Source organism: Lissotriton helveticus, chromosome 6, assembly GCF_964261635.1.
Source record: "Lissotriton helveticus chromosome 6, aLisHel1.1, whole genome shotgun sequence".
Classification (NCBI taxonomy): Eukaryota; Metazoa; Chordata; class Amphibia; order Caudata; family Salamandridae; genus Lissotriton; species Lissotriton helveticus.
In genome coordinates, this window is record NC_136067.1 from 818,347,577 (window position 1) to 818,364,927 (window position 17,351).

The 17,351-nt window shown below is 46.9% G+C and overlaps 2 protein-coding genes across 3 annotated transcripts in view; one reads left to right on the top strand and one right to left on the bottom strand.

The window, feature by feature from the left end:
• ZBTB24 (zinc finger and BTB domain containing 24) overlaps nucleotides 1–7,815 on the bottom strand; it is a 191,147-nt gene extending 183,332 nt beyond the window's left edge. The window contains exon 1 of the mRNA XM_078648401.1: nucleotides 7,707–7,815. The gene's annotated coding sequence lies outside the window, so the exon portion shown is untranslated. The remainder of the gene's footprint in view (nucleotides 1–7,706) is intronic.
• The window catches only part of PPIL6 (peptidylprolyl isomerase like 6), a 212,890-nt gene that overhangs the window by 75,987 nt on the left and 119,552 nt on the right, over nucleotides 1–17,351 (top strand). The gene's annotated exons all lie outside the window — the stretch shown is intronic.

A 17,351-nucleotide genomic window follows, 5' to 3' on the forward strand; every position in this document is an offset into this window, starting at 1 on the left:
AATGTTGCCATACCCCTTGACAAACCTCCTGTAATACCCTGTGAGACCTAAGAAGGCTCTCACCTCTGTATGGGTTTTGGGTGGCTCCCAAGCCAGGATGGTTTCAATCTTGGGTTGTAGGGGCGCCACCTGGCCGCTCCCAACTTGGTGTCCCCAGTACACCACAGAACCCTGCCCGATCTGGCACTTACTCACCTTGATCGTGAGGCCTGCCCTCCGCAGTGCCAACAACACTTCCCAGAGGTGGCGCAGATGTTCCTCCCAACTGGCACTGCACACTGCGATGTCATCCAGGTAGGCGGCACTGAATTCCTCCAGTCCAACCAACACCTGGTTGACCAACCTCTGAAAGGTGGCAGGGGCATTCTTCATCCCAAAGGGTATAACATGGAACTGGAAATGCCCATCTAGTGTGGAGAATGCTGACCTCTCCTTTGCCCCATCAGTCAAGGCGATCTGCCAGTACCCAGACGTTAAATCAAACGTGCTGAGGTACCGTGCAGCCCCTAGCTGATCAATGAGTTCATCAGCTCTGGGGATGGGGTGCACGTCAGTCTTCGTGACTGAATTGAGCCCTCTGTAGTCCACACAGAACCAGAGATCGGGTGTGGCATCCGGTGCTGCAGCCTTCGGGACCAAGACCACTGGGCTGGCCCAAGGACTGCTGGAGGACTCAATCACCCCTAGCGCAAGCATCTTTGAGACCTCCTCTTTGATGCAAGCCCTCACCCTGTCAGATACCCTGTAGGACTTGTGCTTCACAGGTAAGCTGTCTCCTGTATCCACATCATGGACACACCAATCTGTGATACTAGGAATCAGGGAGAACAGATCAGAAAACTGTCCCATCAACTGGCGGCAGTCATTCTGTTGCTCATGGGTCAGGGCGGAAGAGAGGTTAACACCATCCACTGACCCATCTTGCTCTGAGGCTGACAAGAGGTCAGTAAGAGGCTCAGTCTCCTCCTCCATCTCAGCATCTGTTGCCAAGAGCATGCCCACTTCTGACCTCTCTAAGTGGGGCTTAAGGCAGTTGACATGTAGGACCCTCAAGGGGTTCCTAGGAGACCACAAGTCCACCAAGTATGTAACTGGACTCTTGCGCTCCACAACCTCAAAAGGTCCGGTCCACTTATCTTGGAGCGCACAGGGCTCCACTGGGGCCATGACCCACACCTTCTCTCCTGGTTGAAGCTCTACCAGAGTGGCATTCTGGTCATACCAGCGCTTCATCTCCTCCTGGCTGGCATCCAGATTCGCCTGAGCGAGTTGACTGAAGCGCGTGGTCTGATTCCTGAAGGCCAGCATGTAGCTATATACATCCTGGGGAGGTTTCCTGTGAGATTTCTCCCAGCCTTCTTTAACCAGACTCAGAGGTCCTCTGACCGGGTGTCCATAGAGAAGCTCAAGGGAACTGAACCCTAGAGATTTCTGTGACACCTCCCGGTATGCAAACAGTAGGCATGGTTAGAGGACGTCGCACTTACGCCTCATGGGTTCCTCAAGATCCATTATCATGCCTTTTGGGGTCCGGTTGAACCTTTCAACCAACCCATTTCCTTGGTGGTGGTAAGGAGTGGTGAACTTGTAAGTTACACCACAGTCCTGCCACAGGGACTTCATATACTTAGAAATAAAGTTGGTACCCCGGTCAGACACTACCTCGCGAGGGAATCCCACTCGGGAGAAAATTCCCATCAGTGCTTCTCCCACCACAGGGGCCGTCACTGTCCTCAGAGGTATGGCTTCTGGGTACCGGGTGGCATGGTCCACCAAGACCAGGATGAACCTGTTGCCCATGGCTGTCTTGGGGTCCAGTGGCCCCACTATGTCAATCCCCACCCGCTCAAAGAGGGTACTGACCACAGGGAATGGCTGGAGAGGAGCCTTGTGCTTCCTCCCACTCTTTCCACTTGCCTGGCAAGTCTGACTCGTCCTGCAATGAGTGTCTGAACTCATGCGCACCTGGGGCCAAGGAAAGTGGGGGACAAGCCTTTCAAAGGTCTTGTCTTGTCCCAAATATCCTGCTAATGGCACATCATGAGCCAGCCCCAGTAGGAAGGCTCTGAACTTCTGGGGTACCACCAGCACACAGGCTGACCCAGGTTCAGCAACCTTAGGCTCACTATACAGGATACCATTCTCCCAGTAAATCAAGTGTGACCTTGACTGATCACCTGCTGCCTGGCTTGCAGCCTGTTGCCGCTAGCCCACAAAGAGAAGGGCACTCTTTTTGCTCCTTGCAGAAGTCTTTCTTGGAGGGGCCTCCTTCTTGCTGCCAATGAGTCAGCTCAGGCAGGTCCCCCAGTTCAGCTATCTGTTCCCCAGTAGGCTCCAGGGCATCCCCCTCTGGGTCTACCTCCTCCTGGGCCGTGGGAACTTCGGGGCCGGTTTTCCGTGCTCCTTGCCACTTCTCTCTAAGGCAGGTTCCTGGGCCTCCCTCTCAGGCTCCAGGTTCTCCTGAAGCCCCTACTGGCTGACATTGACTGGGTGGTTACGTACGCCCAGTCAGGCAGTCCAACCATCTTCAAGTGAGTTGTTTTCTCCACCTTTTCCCAAGGGGAGCTCTCCAAATCGTTCCCCAACAAACAGTCAACAGGCATGGCGGGCCTCACAGCTACCTGAAGAGTACCAGAGACCTCCCCCCACACTCAAAGGGAACCTGAGCCATTGGACAATGACTCTCTGTGTTTTCTGCGTTAACAACTCGGCAAAATGCATGAGGGACAATCTGCTCATGAGACACCAGGTGACACCTGACAGCTGTCACACTTGCTCCTGTGTCTCTAAGAGCCTCCACCTTTTGGCCATTGACGGTCACTCGCTGCCCATATTTCTTAGTGTTCCTGGGCAGCTGAGCTTCTGAGACCATCTCACAGTCTCCTAAAGAGACCAGGGTCATCTGTGTGGGACCCCACCCACCTTGGACTTCAATCTCCTCCCCCAAGGCTACACTAGCCATCTGCCGGGCGAAGCACCAGTGGGTGCTTGTTTACCAAGCAGGCGGCACCTGGTATCATTCGCCTTATGACCTAGGTCGCCACACTTGTAACATTTCAGGGGCCCCTGGGGATCAGGACTACCTGTCGGGCCCCTTGCTTTCTCTCAGGGGAAGGCTGGGAACCCTTCCCTTGGTTTCCTTGGGGACTACTTTGGGGCCCTTTGCGTAACTCCTTCTGTTTACCCTTGTCCCCCCCACTCTTCTGCTGGCGACCCTGCCCACCTTTGGCTGAGTCTCCCATGTGACCCTTGTAGACCCGGGTGCTCGCCCAGCGGTCCGCCTCCTCAGCAAGCTTCCTAGGGTTAGTCAGCTTGCTATCTATCAGATGCTGGCGCAGCTCTGGAAAACAATTATCAGACAAGTGCTCCCAAGCAATCAAATCAAAGAGACCTTGAAAATCATTAACCTTGCTGCCCTTTGCCCAACCATCAATGCTCTGCAAAAGAAAGTGACATATTCAACCCAAGTACTGTTTTCTAACTTTTTGCATTTCCTGAACCTCTGCCTATAGAGCTCAGGTGTCAAACCATATCTAGACATCAATGTATCTTTCATGTGGCTGTGTGAATTGTGGACATCAGAAGGCAACTCTAACAATGTGTCCCACCCCTCACTAAGGAACCTTCCCCACAACCCCGCTCCCCAATCTCTTTCAGGGGCCCGGTGGGAAGACATGGCTACCTCATAGGCTCTGAACCACTGACGAATATCATCATTTTTGTAAAACTCCTTTACCACATCCTTGGGAATATACACTCTACTTTCTACATGTACTGATGGTACACTGCCACCAGAGGGAGTACTTTCCAAACTTTTAGCTTTTAAATCCAACTCCCTCAAAACCTTCTCATGGTCAAACTGCATTTTCTTTTCCTCCGGGGCTAACCTCCTTGTTTGCATTTTAAATTCTAACTGCCCACTTAACTTCAGTTTTGTCAGCTCCATTTCATGCCTTCTATTTCTCTCTCTGCCCTCCAACTCCTCTGGAGACAGACTTTTACCAGAACCAATGCTACATGCGGGGGGAGGTGCCTTCCTTCCTCCTGAGCTCAATGGCTCTTCCTGTTGTACTTCTGCATTGTCATCCTCCTCAATCTCAGGAGTTTTCCTTGCTTCTACCCAGGCCCTCAGCGCCTTGTAGAATTCTTCTTTCTTGGTGCACCCAACAGTGGAAACCTTGAATTTCTTGCAAAAATACTTCAGGTGCTTTACTTTGTAGCTTTCTAGCCTCTCTTCTTCCCATTCACAATTAAGAGAGGCTACCGATTCTGCTCTCTCTACTACAACTGATCCAGGCATCTTTCAAAAATAGAACAAAAATCCAAAAAGGAATCTACTAAAAAGTATGTGGTATCATTATGGTCTGCACTCACTAAGTAGTGTTTACCAATCACTGTACATGAGTCACAAATGCAAATCCAGAATCCCTTCTGCTAACCACCCATGTTAGATTTGGGGATCTCTAGTTGGCACAGGTCGGTACTTGTGACAAATAGGGACGCTCGCCTCTAGTCAGGATAAGGGGATTACACTCCTAAAATAACCCCTGCTCACCCCCTTGGTAGCTTGGCACGAGCAGTCAAGGCTTATCTCAGAGGCGTTGTGTGTTAAGCATTTGTGGCCACTTACAGTAACCCAGTGACAACACTACAGATGGACACCACACTAGGTTTTTATATCAAAAATAGGCATACTTTATATAGAGTTACCACAAGACCATAAACGCCAAAAATACACAAAACTATTACTTTAAGATGGTAGATTTAAGCTTAGTTCAGTTCAGTTCTTAGATGCGACACTTTGCGTCAATGTACCTTAGGTTGCGTTGCGCTTCCACGACAAGCAATGTTGCAGCAATGGAAATGCGGCAAAGTTCAGATACAAAGAAATAAAGACGTGAAGATCTTCCAGATGCGGCACGCTTACTTTTCATTGCGACACGCTTCTCTCCGATGAAGTGCAGTGCGACAGTTTCAGCGGCGACACTCTCCTTCGGAGTTGCGACGCAGGCCCAGCGACGGCGACATGCTTCTTCTCGTTGAGTCGCGCTTCCAGCTCCTTGCGACACACAGTTCCTCAGAAGGCCCAAAACAGCAGCAGGCACTTCCAAAAGAACTCTGGGGAGCTGGGGGTTGAAGTCTGTTGTCCCTGAGACTTCAGCAGGAGGCAAGCTCTTTTCCAAGCCCTTAGAGATCCTTCACAAGTTGAAAGCAAAGTTCCTTTCTCCTTCCTTTGGCAGTAAGGCAACCACTGCAGGACAATCCCCCAAGCAGCATTTCAGCTTGGGAATAGTCTCTCCTCAGTTTCTTCAGGTTCCTTTCCTCAGCAAAGGTTTCTTCTTGTAGTCCAAAAGTGATCTGATTTCATGGAATCAGGGTCCCAATATTTATGCCCCAAAATCCTTTGCTCTCTGAGGGGAGGGGGGCCTTTGCCCAGTCCAAACCAGTTCCTGAGCACTTTGTTTACCAGACTTCTCCTTTCCTTTCACATTGCAGGGCAGAAGCATCAGACGCCCCACATGAGGTGGAGCCAGCATTGTGGAAGGCAAATACAGTCCTGGAGCACTTTGTTGACAGGACTCCTTCTCTTCTTTCAGTGTGCAGGGCAGAGACATCAGCCGCTCCCCAGGAGGTGAAGTCAGCATTGTGGAAGGCAGGCACCGCCCTATTCACGGTTCAGGTGCAACTCCTCCCTCCCATCTAGATGCATCACTGGGCTGACTCATCCTGTCTCTTGGAATCCCCCAGCCCTGTCACTCACAAAACCAGACAACGGAATACACAACCTAGCAGAGGCAGGCTTGACAGGTTAGGCAAGCAAATACCTACTTTCTAAAAGTGGTATTTGCAAACACAGAATGTTAAAACCAACTTCACTAAAATATTTATTTTATCATTCTGAGTTCAGGCATACTAAACTCGAATTTCTACCATGTTCTCTGAGTCTGTTAGGAGTCTAAACATGTAATAATCTAACAGCCCATTCTGGCCTATGGAGAACAGGTAGCCTTGCAATAGTGAACAACTAAAATGGCTGTATTTCCCTATTAGGACATGCCACACACATCAGGGCTTGTCCTACCTTATACGTACAATGCACCCTGCCCTTGGGCCTACCATAGGGGTGACTGATATGAAGAAAAAGGAAGGTTTGGGGACTGGCAAGTGGGTGCACTTGCCCCGTCAGCATGACAGTACCAGACTGCACACAGGCTCTGCAATGGCAGACCTTAGACACATTTTACAAGCCTGCTTCTCTGGGTGGCACAACCAGTGCTGCAGGCCCACCAGCAGCATTTGCATTACACGCCCTGAGCACACTCAGTGCACTGTACTAGGGTCTGACAAGTAAACCAAATATCCAACCATGGAATCGCTAATCCATACATCAATTTACAATAGGGAGCACTTGCACTGTGGCACTGGACAGCAGTGGCACAGTGCCCAAAGCATCCAACACCAGCAAAAATACATGAGGCAACAGAAAAAATGGAAGGGAGACCCACGCCAATGGTGCCAGGTCTAACAGACACCAATAGGCCATGGGCGGGGAAAATGCGGGACATGTGCCCGCATTTGCTCAATTGCGTGCTGTCTTTGTTAGAAAGACGCACTCAACGCCCAATAGCCTGCAACAAGAACAAAACCACACGCACAAGCGTGTGGTCAGCTTTCAGAAGCCCCTACATGAAGTCTCGCGATGCCCTAACAGTGCTGCGAGACCTAAAAAGGGCATTCTGTGAAGAGCATGGGGTGTTATAGTTACATATTATACCCCCTCCTCACATTTGGTTACCATCCGGGCAGCACATAAAGCAATATCTCTTTTTGGTGCCAGCAATTAAGAAAGGAGCACTTTGCACCCTTCTTCAGATGAACTAGTATTCAGCTGCCCCCAATTTTATGGGATAAACGCCCTTCTTGGATAGTTGCGTAATGTAGAGTCTTTTTGTAATGGGGCATCGCCTCAGATGTGCATAGAACTGAGATAAGGTGGCTTTTAGTGAAAGCTAACAATTTTTTATACCTTCTTGTGATCATAACATATAAAGCCTTTCCAAGGTGCATGAGCCCTATACTAAAACAGTGAGTTATTTATTACGTTCCTTCTGTTTAGGCTAATGTAAAAAAATGTGCATGAAAATCGAAGGACTTTGACCTGTGCCTGGCGATAAGGCTACTCCCAGCATGCCCTAGCTCGCTCAAACCTTTGAGCCAGAGATGGAGGTGTACTTTCTGACCCAAAGCAGTGATATCAAGACTTGGGCGACCTTTTGGGTGTTGAGGAACTCTAGAGAGGGAGAGTGGGTTTGGCTTCCTTCCCCAAGGTACATTTTGGTTCTACACTTTTTACACTGTGCTTTACATTAGGCACACCATGTGTTTCCACACTATTTTTGCTTAGGTTGTGCACTGTTGTGTTTAACATATGCTATCTCAATATTTGATATGCACCCAGATATTGAATCTGAAATACAAAGATGTTCTCCCCTTCCCTCCTTTGATCAAATTCACCAGCCGGTCCACCCCACATTAATGCTAGCCTTCAAACGTAAATGAATGATAACATTACTATCGTTATTATTAAGGAAAAATAGTTTGTGTCTGGGGATGATAATGCAATACTTTGCAAGTCAGCATCTCTAGAATTCTGTAATGTTGCTAATTCTGTGTTCTTTGAACAAATAACAAAATGTAATACATACCATCAAGCTTCCGGAACCAACCCAGCGAACCCCCAACGGTCTCCTGAATCTCATTAAAATCCTCAGTAAGCACGAACGGTCAGCTGTGGACTAAAACACTCAACAGAATATTTTCTAGACACGTTTTCTGCATTATTCTTTTCTGCTTCCCTCCCTGCCACGTTCCCACTTCCTGCCATCCGTATATCTAGTTTGTAACACAGGTAAATGAGTTCAAACAGGCAATCTGCCAGTTCATATGTTATCACCGGCTCTAAAGTTGTGGACTCTCCTCAGTTTATCCTATCAAAATGGCAGTTCATACTTACTCTAAAGTTTAAGGTGTAGCTAATAGCTCTGGGCACACCTTTATGATCGATGGACCAGGAACAGTTATAACTGGATTTACAGCTGTCAAACGTGATAACTTCGAGTAGGGCGTGGACCAAGGGCAGGACAGACGGTTTCCGTTAAGGATCATAACTTCTTCTGTTCATAGTACACAGAAGACAATTAGTTAACATATCAGAGAGAATTTCCTTTTTAGATCAAATGCAAACTTGATGTGTTTTATTTTCTAACAATTTGATATGTATGGTCTGGAGCTTCTCCCAACATGTCTGCCTTAGCAAATGTTGAAATTGTCATATGTTTTGCTAGAAGTTACGGCACTATTTACTTTGGTGAAAACTAAGTTGCATTTGTTAGGTCAAGAAAAAAATTGGTGCTTTTTCACCTTATTCCCCTGCTCCTGAACCTTCACGTGGATTGCAGTGACATACGTTTCTCTCACGAGAAAGTAGGATCCCAAACTTTGGTTACAGATTATTTTATCTTCAATGGGCACCTGCCTATATTTTAAAAGGTGTGGATTTTAAAAATATTTTGTATGTATTTGTATATATTATGTATGTATGTGATAAGCACAAACCTATTTATTTATTTATTGAAAGTTTTCTATAGCGCGAACATGACCCTTGGGTATCAGAGCGCTTAACAAAAACATGGAATAGGTTAAGAACATGACATATATAATATACATGTTGACTGTAAAGAAATTAGTTAGGTATACTTCCACACCGGGTCGATGAGGGAAGATAATGTAAGATAAAAATAAATGAGGTGCGGTACATGTTTAAACACGAATAACTAATGTTCTGAGGTAGGTTAGGGACTAAATATATAATATAGATGTACTAGGTCTTTCCATATATGATTGATTTTAGTGACTTTTCTTATACCTCTATCTTCTCCAGCCCCCGGGTTAGCATCGCACCAATCACTGGTATCATCTTAGCGTTGGTGATTTTCTAAAGACTTCCAATATTGTTATCTATTAGTCATCTCTAAATCAAGGCTTAGTTGGTGAATAGTCTTGCTTATGGAAGGAACTTACTCATCAGAAAGATCTTAGTTTCCCTCTTGGGAAAGGGGGAATTGCAGAGAGGGGGTTCACAATAGTTGACGGAACAGTGTTGGCATGAGTTTTAGGGGTAGGGTCAGAGCAGTGAGGAGAGTTGCAGAGCTGAGAGACGGAGAGGACAGGATGCGAGTGGAACTCCTCAGTAGTGACAAGGTGTTGCTTCAAGATTTTGGATTTCAGCTCCTTGTGGAAGTGAAGAATGTATAAACATTGGTGAATAAGGTGAAGGATAATGTTCCACACCCAGGAGTACAGCAGGAGAAGAATTCCTCCTGCCTACCAAAGATGAAGACTGCTTTGGATAAATACTCCAGGCTTCAAAAAGAGAACCCTTGCTACTGGAAGCAGGTTTCAAAACCATAACTCATGCTCTTATCTTTTACCACCTTGATGAGTCTACAAACACTGCGCTGTCCTCCATCCCTGAGGTTCACCTGGCTCCAATGCAGACCATCCTCTGTGCAGGCTCAAAAGAAGGCACAAGTGCAAGATGATGATATAACTTCTAAAGACTGGTTACCTCTGCCTGGTTGCTACATATTGAAACCAGCTACACCATACTGTGCAACAAAGATGAATACCTTCAGTGCAGCCTGAATATCTTGTAGCGCCATCACCAGTAGACTCGAAGTCAGTAAAGGAGAAGTAAATGCAGCAAGAAAAAGACATCACACCAGGCTTTTTCATATGCTATGAACTAGAATCTCATCCCAGTTCATATATAAAATGCTCAGTCCCTTATCCACTTTAATAACAGGCAGGAAACCTACCTAGTCAACCAATGGCAAATTAGGGTAAGCACCACAATTCCAAATGACTGGTAAAACAGTTTCACTCCCATCCCTCTCTCACCCACCGCTATCTCACTCCTAGCCTTCTCCCATTCTACAGCTGTCACTCAACTTTCTACTCAGCTGTGCCCACTTGTCTCATTCCACGCTTCCCCTCTCCTCAGCAACCCCCACCCTTGTTAGTGCATCTCCACTTTGTATCTAGATTCACTCTATGTAAGTTACATGGATCCATGTCAACGGAACCGTGCTTGGTAAAGTATGCTGAGATGCCCAGTTTTAATAAGGTGATCAATGACCCGTGTTTTGGACATTGAAAAAGACCCAACTTTCCCATGACAAAAATAAATAAGAAAAAGCTGGGGATAAAAGGAACAATTTAAAACTTGTTGGAACTTCTAGACAAACACATAAATATGACAACATCTACCAAGGAGAAATATTCAAGCAGCTGCACACTTCATGTACTCGGCAGAAGAGAACAAAAGCATATATGAGGGACAGCCTTGTACTCTTGACAGATTGTCAATAATGGGTTGGCAAGGGTTATTGGTGACCCCGCACCACTGAGCGACCAGATTATCAAAGAAAATTGTGGGAACAACAAAGAGTTTGGTGAATAGAAGTTATATCGTTTTGAGATAAGTTCTAGAACTAATTAATCATGAATTTAGGGAGTGAGAATGATAGCTTGTGCTAACATACCACCCACTAAGATCCAAGCTTATGTGACTGTATGAAACCCATACTAGAACAGAATGGGATAAAATGTGCACACCAGGAAAAACAATATCAAGCAGTGGTATTTTTAGGTTAATACAATTTAATAACTTTCATAGAACGTATTTAACATCACAGAGACTATGGGCCTGATTTAGATCTCAGCAGACGCGATACTCTGTCACAGCGGTGACGGATAACCCATTCGCCGCAATGTAAATCCCATAGGACATAATGGGATTTATATTTCGGCTGACGGGATATCCGAACCATTGCCCAGCACGTATCACTGTATATAGCTGCTGTCGACATAGAAATCATCTTGATAATGGTCGACTTTTTATAAGACTCATATTGTCACTTAGATTTAGGTTCCCGTTTCACTTGGGACACAATGCACAAATGTTTCTTTGATTAAGATGTAAACAATGTATCTACCTATTTTTGTTCGAAAATTTATAAAATATGTTACACTGAATCATTTGTGTTGGTGGTTCCTTCGCCCTCTGCCATTAGTCAACCCTTTATATTGTGATTGTGCTTTTTATTACAAGTATAGATTATATTATTCCACAGGAATCATTGAATTTCCAAGGTGGCTCTCGCTCTGAGATGCTTTTCATCTCATTTGGAGCTCAGGCCTCCTGTATGCCTTTCCATGGAAACCACTTCTGTCCATAGTGCTCAAGAAAATCAGGAACGACCAGGCCCAAGTCATCCTTGTGGCTCCAGACTGGGCATGCAGAGGCGGGTATCCCGATTTTCTCAGCATGAGAATCACTCCTCCGATCAGGCTGCCCCTCTGGGCGGTTCTTCTGTCGCAGCAGCAGGGGAGGGTTCTCCACCAAACCTTTTAACTCTACGCCCTTTTGCGTAGAGATTGAGCAGCAACAGTTGACTGCTTGTGACACTCCTCCTGAAGTCTGTAATGTTATATTAGCAGACAGGCGTCCCTCCACCAAGACGGTGTACGCCTGCCGGTGGAACAATATTGTATTATATTGTAGAGAAAAGTTTTTTGGCCCTCTTTCTACTTCCCTTTCTGATATTCTTCTTTTAATTTTTACCCTTGCCAAGCAAGGCTCTGCTCTGGCAACTCCAAAGGGTTATCTTTCCGCTCTGTCTGAATTTTTGCTGCTGCTTGACCAACGCTTCCTATTTAAGTCCCCTATTGTGACTAGGTTTCTCAAGGGTCTGTTTCTCCCCTCTCCTTTCTTTATGCCTCAGTGGGACTTTAATTTGGTTCTCATTTGCTTAATCTGTACTCGTTTTGAGCCTCTTCATAATTGTCCCTTCCATCTGCTCAAGACAGCCTTTCTAGTGGCAATCACATCTGCCCCTAGGGTGAGTGAGCTGCATGCTTTATTATTCAAGCCTTCACTTCTGTCTGTTTTTCCAAATACAGTGGTGCTACACACTAGGGACTCTTTCCTGTCGAAAGTGGTAACACCTTTCCATGTGGGCCAACCTGTCACCTTGCCCACTTTATACACTCCTCCACATCCCTCAAAAGAAGAGGAATGACTCCATCGCCTGGACCCAAGAGAGGGTTGTTGTTCTACTTTGACCACACACTAGAGTTCAGGTGGATGACCAACTCTTTGTGGGGTATGATGGAGCGATGAATGGTCAGGCGGTACAGAAACAAACCATTTTGCGCTGGGTGGTTCTCTGTATTAAAATCTGCTATGCACTGGTCAAGAAGCAGCCCCCTGAGGGCTTAAGGGCTCATTCCACCAAGGCTAAAGCTGCTGTGACTACTGTGTTAGCACATGGGGTCCCAGTCCTGGACTTTTGCCGGACAGCAACATGGCGCCCCTACACATGTTTACCAAACAATACCGTCTGGACAGTCAGGTCCGCAGAGATGGGCACTTTGCCCGTTCGGTCCTGCAGGAATTTGTAGTTTAGAATTTGTCTGCAGTCCACCATTGCTTGGGTGTCTGTTCAAAGGTAAGGAATCTGCGTGTAGATGTCTCTATAAGATGAACAAGTTACTTACCTTCGGTAACGCATTATTGGTTAGAGACCGTATCTAGCCACAGATTCCTTACCGACCCATCATCCTCCCCGCTCTGAGTACAAGTTTCTAGGGTCAGGGCTGACCCCTTTCAGGGCCCTAGTTGGGCACACAAGTGTCAGTGCACTTCATGGCTCTGTATTCCGGGCGCGGACAATCATGAAAAGTAATTGACGTCAGTGCGCCAAGGAAGCACCTTTATAGTTGACGTGTACATCACCTACGGCACATATGGCACCACTGCAGGGAGCCAATCACGCCACCTACCAGCACACAGGGATACTGCTCGCTGCCAGAATAGTTTTCACCCAATGTGTCAATCTATCGCTATGTGCTGTGTTCTTGTCCTTGTCAAAACAATCTAGACTGATTGAGGGACAAAGACAATTGATTTATTGCCCATCACAATTTCTTCATTTTGTTTACTTGCCAGACAAACTTCTGCAACCGTTTTCAAACAACCTGGAAGACTTACAGCTACTGAATTGAATACGCTTGAAAGATATGCCACTGGACCCATTAGTCCTCCATGTTTCTGGGTGAGATTTGAAAGTGCACATCCATTTTTTTCATGACAGAATAGGAAGAACATCATATTGTAATCAGGCATCCCAAGTGTTGCCACATGACGCAAACTCTCTTTCAATTTCTTAAATGCCTCAAGACACTCATCATCAAATGGTACTGGATCTTGTACATCATTATATGTCAATCTTACTAAAGGTTTCGCAAATAAGGAAAACTTTAGAATCCACGCACAACAGTTCCCAACAATTCCAAGAAAGATCTGAACCTCCCTCTCTGTAGTCTGCAGTTTCAATTTCAGAATTACAGAAACACGCTCTTAAGCGACTTTCCTCACACTCTTACAAAAATGGTGTCCGAGATAAATGACTTCTTTTTCACAATACTGCATTTTAGTCAAGGGGACCTAATGGCCATTTTCAACTAGGTTATTTAACTAGGCATATTATCTAGTTTACAGTTCTCTTTTGTCTTAGATACTATTAACAAGTCATCTATATATTGAACTAGAAATGAGTTACCTGGCAATTTCAGACTTTCTAAATTTTTCTTTATTATTTGGGAGAAAAATGGAGGGCTCTGAGTATACACTTTGTGGGATTCTACACCCCATGAGGCCTTTATTCAATCTGTATTCAGGTACAAAGAAATAAAGACGTGAAGATCTTCGAGAGGCGGCACGCTTCTCGGGGATGCGAGAGGTTCTCAGTTCGATGCGTGGACTGCAGCGGCGACACCCTTGTTCCGCGATGAGAGGGCAGCAGCTCCAGCGTCGACACTCTTCTCCCATGATGCGTGAAGCTTCCGCACGATGCGACAACTACAGCGGCGACATCCAAGATGCGACAGCTGCAGCTCCGATGGCGGCGCGCTTCTCGGGGATGCAAGGTGCTCTTCTCCGATGCGTTGCAGTGCGACAGTTCCAGCGGCGCCACCCTCCTTCGGAGTTGCGACGGCAGGCACAGCGACGGCGACACGCTCCGACCTTGTTGCGAGATTCTTCTCCTGATGCGGTGCAGTGCGACAACTACAGTGGCGACACCCTCCTTCGGAGTTGTGATGGCAGCAGCAGCGACGGCGACACGCTTCCTCTTCATTGCGGCACGCTTCTCTCCGATGCGGTGCAGTGCGACAGTTCCAGCGGCGACACCCTCCTTCGGAGTTGCGATGGCAGGCCCAGCGATGGCAACACACTTCTTCTCGTTGAGTCGCGCTTCCAGCTCATTGCGACATGCAGTTCCTCAGAAGGCCCAAAACAGCAGCAGGCACTTCCAAAAGAACTCTGGGGAGCTGGGGGTTAAAGTCTGTTGTCCCTGAGACTTCAGCAGGAGGCAAGCTCTTTTCCAAGCCCTTGGAGATCCTTCACAAGATGAAAGCAAAGTACACAACATTTCTTTCTCCTTCCTTTGGCAGTAAGGCAACCACTTCAGGCCAATCCCCCAAGCAGCACTTCAGCTTGGGAATAGTCTCTCCTCAGTTTCTTCAGGTTCCTCTCCTCAGTAAAGGTTTCTTCTTGTAGTTCAAAAGTGATCTAATTGCATGGAATCAGGGTCACAATATTTATGCCCCAAAATCCTTTGTTCTCTGAGTGGAGAGGTGCCTTTGCCCAGTCCAAACCAGTTCCTGAGCACTCTGTTTACCAGACTTCTCCTTTCCTTTCACATTGCAGGGCAGAAACATCAGACGCCCCACAGGAGGTGGAGCCAGCATTGTGGAAGGCAAATACAGTCCTGGAACACTTTGTTGACAGGACTCCTTTTCTTCTTTCAGTGTGCAGGGCAGAGACATCAGCCGCTCCCCAGGAGGTGGAGCCAGCATTGTGGAAGGCAGGCACCGTCATATTCAAGGTTCAGGTGCAACTCCTCCCTCCCATCTAGATGCAGATCTCTATTCATCACTGGGCTAACTCATCCTGTCTCTTGGAATCCCCCAGCCCTGTTACTCACAAAACCAGGCAACGGAATACACAACCTAGCGGAGGCAGGCTTGACAGGTTAGGCAAGCAAATACCTACTTTCTAAAAGTGGTATTTGCAAACACAGAATGTTAAAACCAAATTCACTAAAATATGTATTTTATCATTCTGAGTTCAGGCATACTAAACTCGAATTTCTACCATGTTCTCTGAGGAGTATAAACATGTAATAATCTAACAGCCCATTCTGGCCTATGGAGAACAGGAAGCCTTGCAATAGTGAAAAACTAAAATGGCTGTAATTCACTATTAGGATATGCCACACACATCAGGGCTTGTCCTATCTTATACTTACAATGCACCCTGCCCTTGGGCCTACCATAGGGGTGACTGATATGAAGAAAAGGGAAGGTTTGGGGACTGGCAAGTGGGTGCACTTGCCCCGTCAGCATGACAGTACCAGACTGCACGCAGGCTCTGCAATGGCAGACCTTAGACACATTTTACAAGGCTGCTTCTGTGGGTGGCACAACCAGTGCTGCAGGCCCACCACCAGCATTTGGATTACACGCCCTGGGCACACTCAGTGCACTGTACTAGGGTCTGACAAGTAAACCAAATATCCAATCATGGAATCACTAATCCATACATCAATTTACAATAGGGAGCACTTCCACTGTCGCACTGGACAGCAGTGGCACAGTGCTCAGAGCATCTAACACCAGCAAAAATATATATGATGCAACAGCAAAAATGGAAGGGAGACCCACGCCAATGGTGCCAGGTCTAACAGACACCAATAGGCCATGGGCGGGGAAAATGCGGGACATGTGCCCGCATTTGCTCAATTGCGTGCTGTCTTTGTTAGAAAGACGCACTCAACGCCCAATAGCCTGCAACAAGAACAAAACCACACGCACAAGCGTGTGGTCAGCTTTCAGAAGCCCCTACATGAAGTCCTAACAGTGCTGCGAGACCTAAAAAGGGCATTCTGTGAAGAGCATGGGGTGTTATAGTTACATATTATACCCCCTCCTCACATTTGGTTACCATCCGGGCAGCACATAAAGCAATATCTCTTTTTGGTGCCAGCAATTAAGAAAGGAGCACTTTGCACCCTTCTTCAGATGAACTAGTATTCAGCTTCCCCCAATTTTATGGGATAAACACCCTTCTTGGATAGTTGCGTAATGTAGAGTCTTTTTGTAATGGGGCATCGCTTCAGATGTGCATAGAACTGAGATAAGGTGGCTTTTAGTGAAAGCTAACAATTTTTTATACCTTCTTGTGATCATAACATATAAAGCCTTTCCAAGGTGCACGAGCCCTATACTAAAACAGTGAGTTCAAGTTCAAGTTCAAGAATTTATATAGCGCACTACTCACCCAGAGGGTCTCAAGGCGCTTGGGGAGGGGGTTAATTATTTATCGAATAGCCAGGTTTTAAGTTCTTTTCTGAAGGAGATGTGGTTCTGTGTAAGGCGGAGGTGAGTGGGGAGTGAGTTCCAAGTCTTGGCCGCCAAGTAGGAGAAGGATCTACCTCCCATGGTGGATCTTTGGATACGCGGAACTGCGGCGAGGCCTTGATTGGAGGATCTTAGTTGGCGGGTGGGTGTGTAGAAGGATAGTCGAGTGTTGAGGCATTCGGGCCCTAGTTTGTAGAGGGCCTTGTGTGCGTGGGTGAGGAGACGGAATGTTATTCTCTTGTTGACGGGAAGCCAGTGGAGGTCTTTCAGGTGACCGGTAATGTGAACTTGGCGAGGGATGTCCAAAATGAGTCTCACTGATGCGTTTTGGATGCGTTGGAGTTTTTTCTGTAATTTGGCTGTAATTCCGGCGTAGAGGGTGTTTCCGTAGTCTAGTCGACTCGTAACCAGTGCGTGGGTGACAGTCTTTCTTGTCTCGGCGGGGATCCAGTGGAAGATTTTATTGAGCATACGAAGTACGTTGAAGCAGGAGGATGAGACGGCGTTGACTTGTTTGGTCATCGAGAGTGAGGAGTCTAGGATGAAGCCAAGGTTACGTGCGTGGTCTGTGGGTATGGGTGCTGAGTCTAGATCCGAAGGCCACCATGAGTCGTCCCAAGCGGAGGGGGATGATCCTAGGATGAGCACTTCCGTTTTGTCTGAGTTAAGTTTTAGGCGGCTGTTTTTCATCCATACGGCTACTTCTTTCATGCCTTCGTGAAGATTGGTTTTGGCAGTGTTGGGGTCTTTGGTGAGGGAAAGGATCAGCTGGGTGTCGTCAGCGTAGGAGATGATGTTAAGGTTGT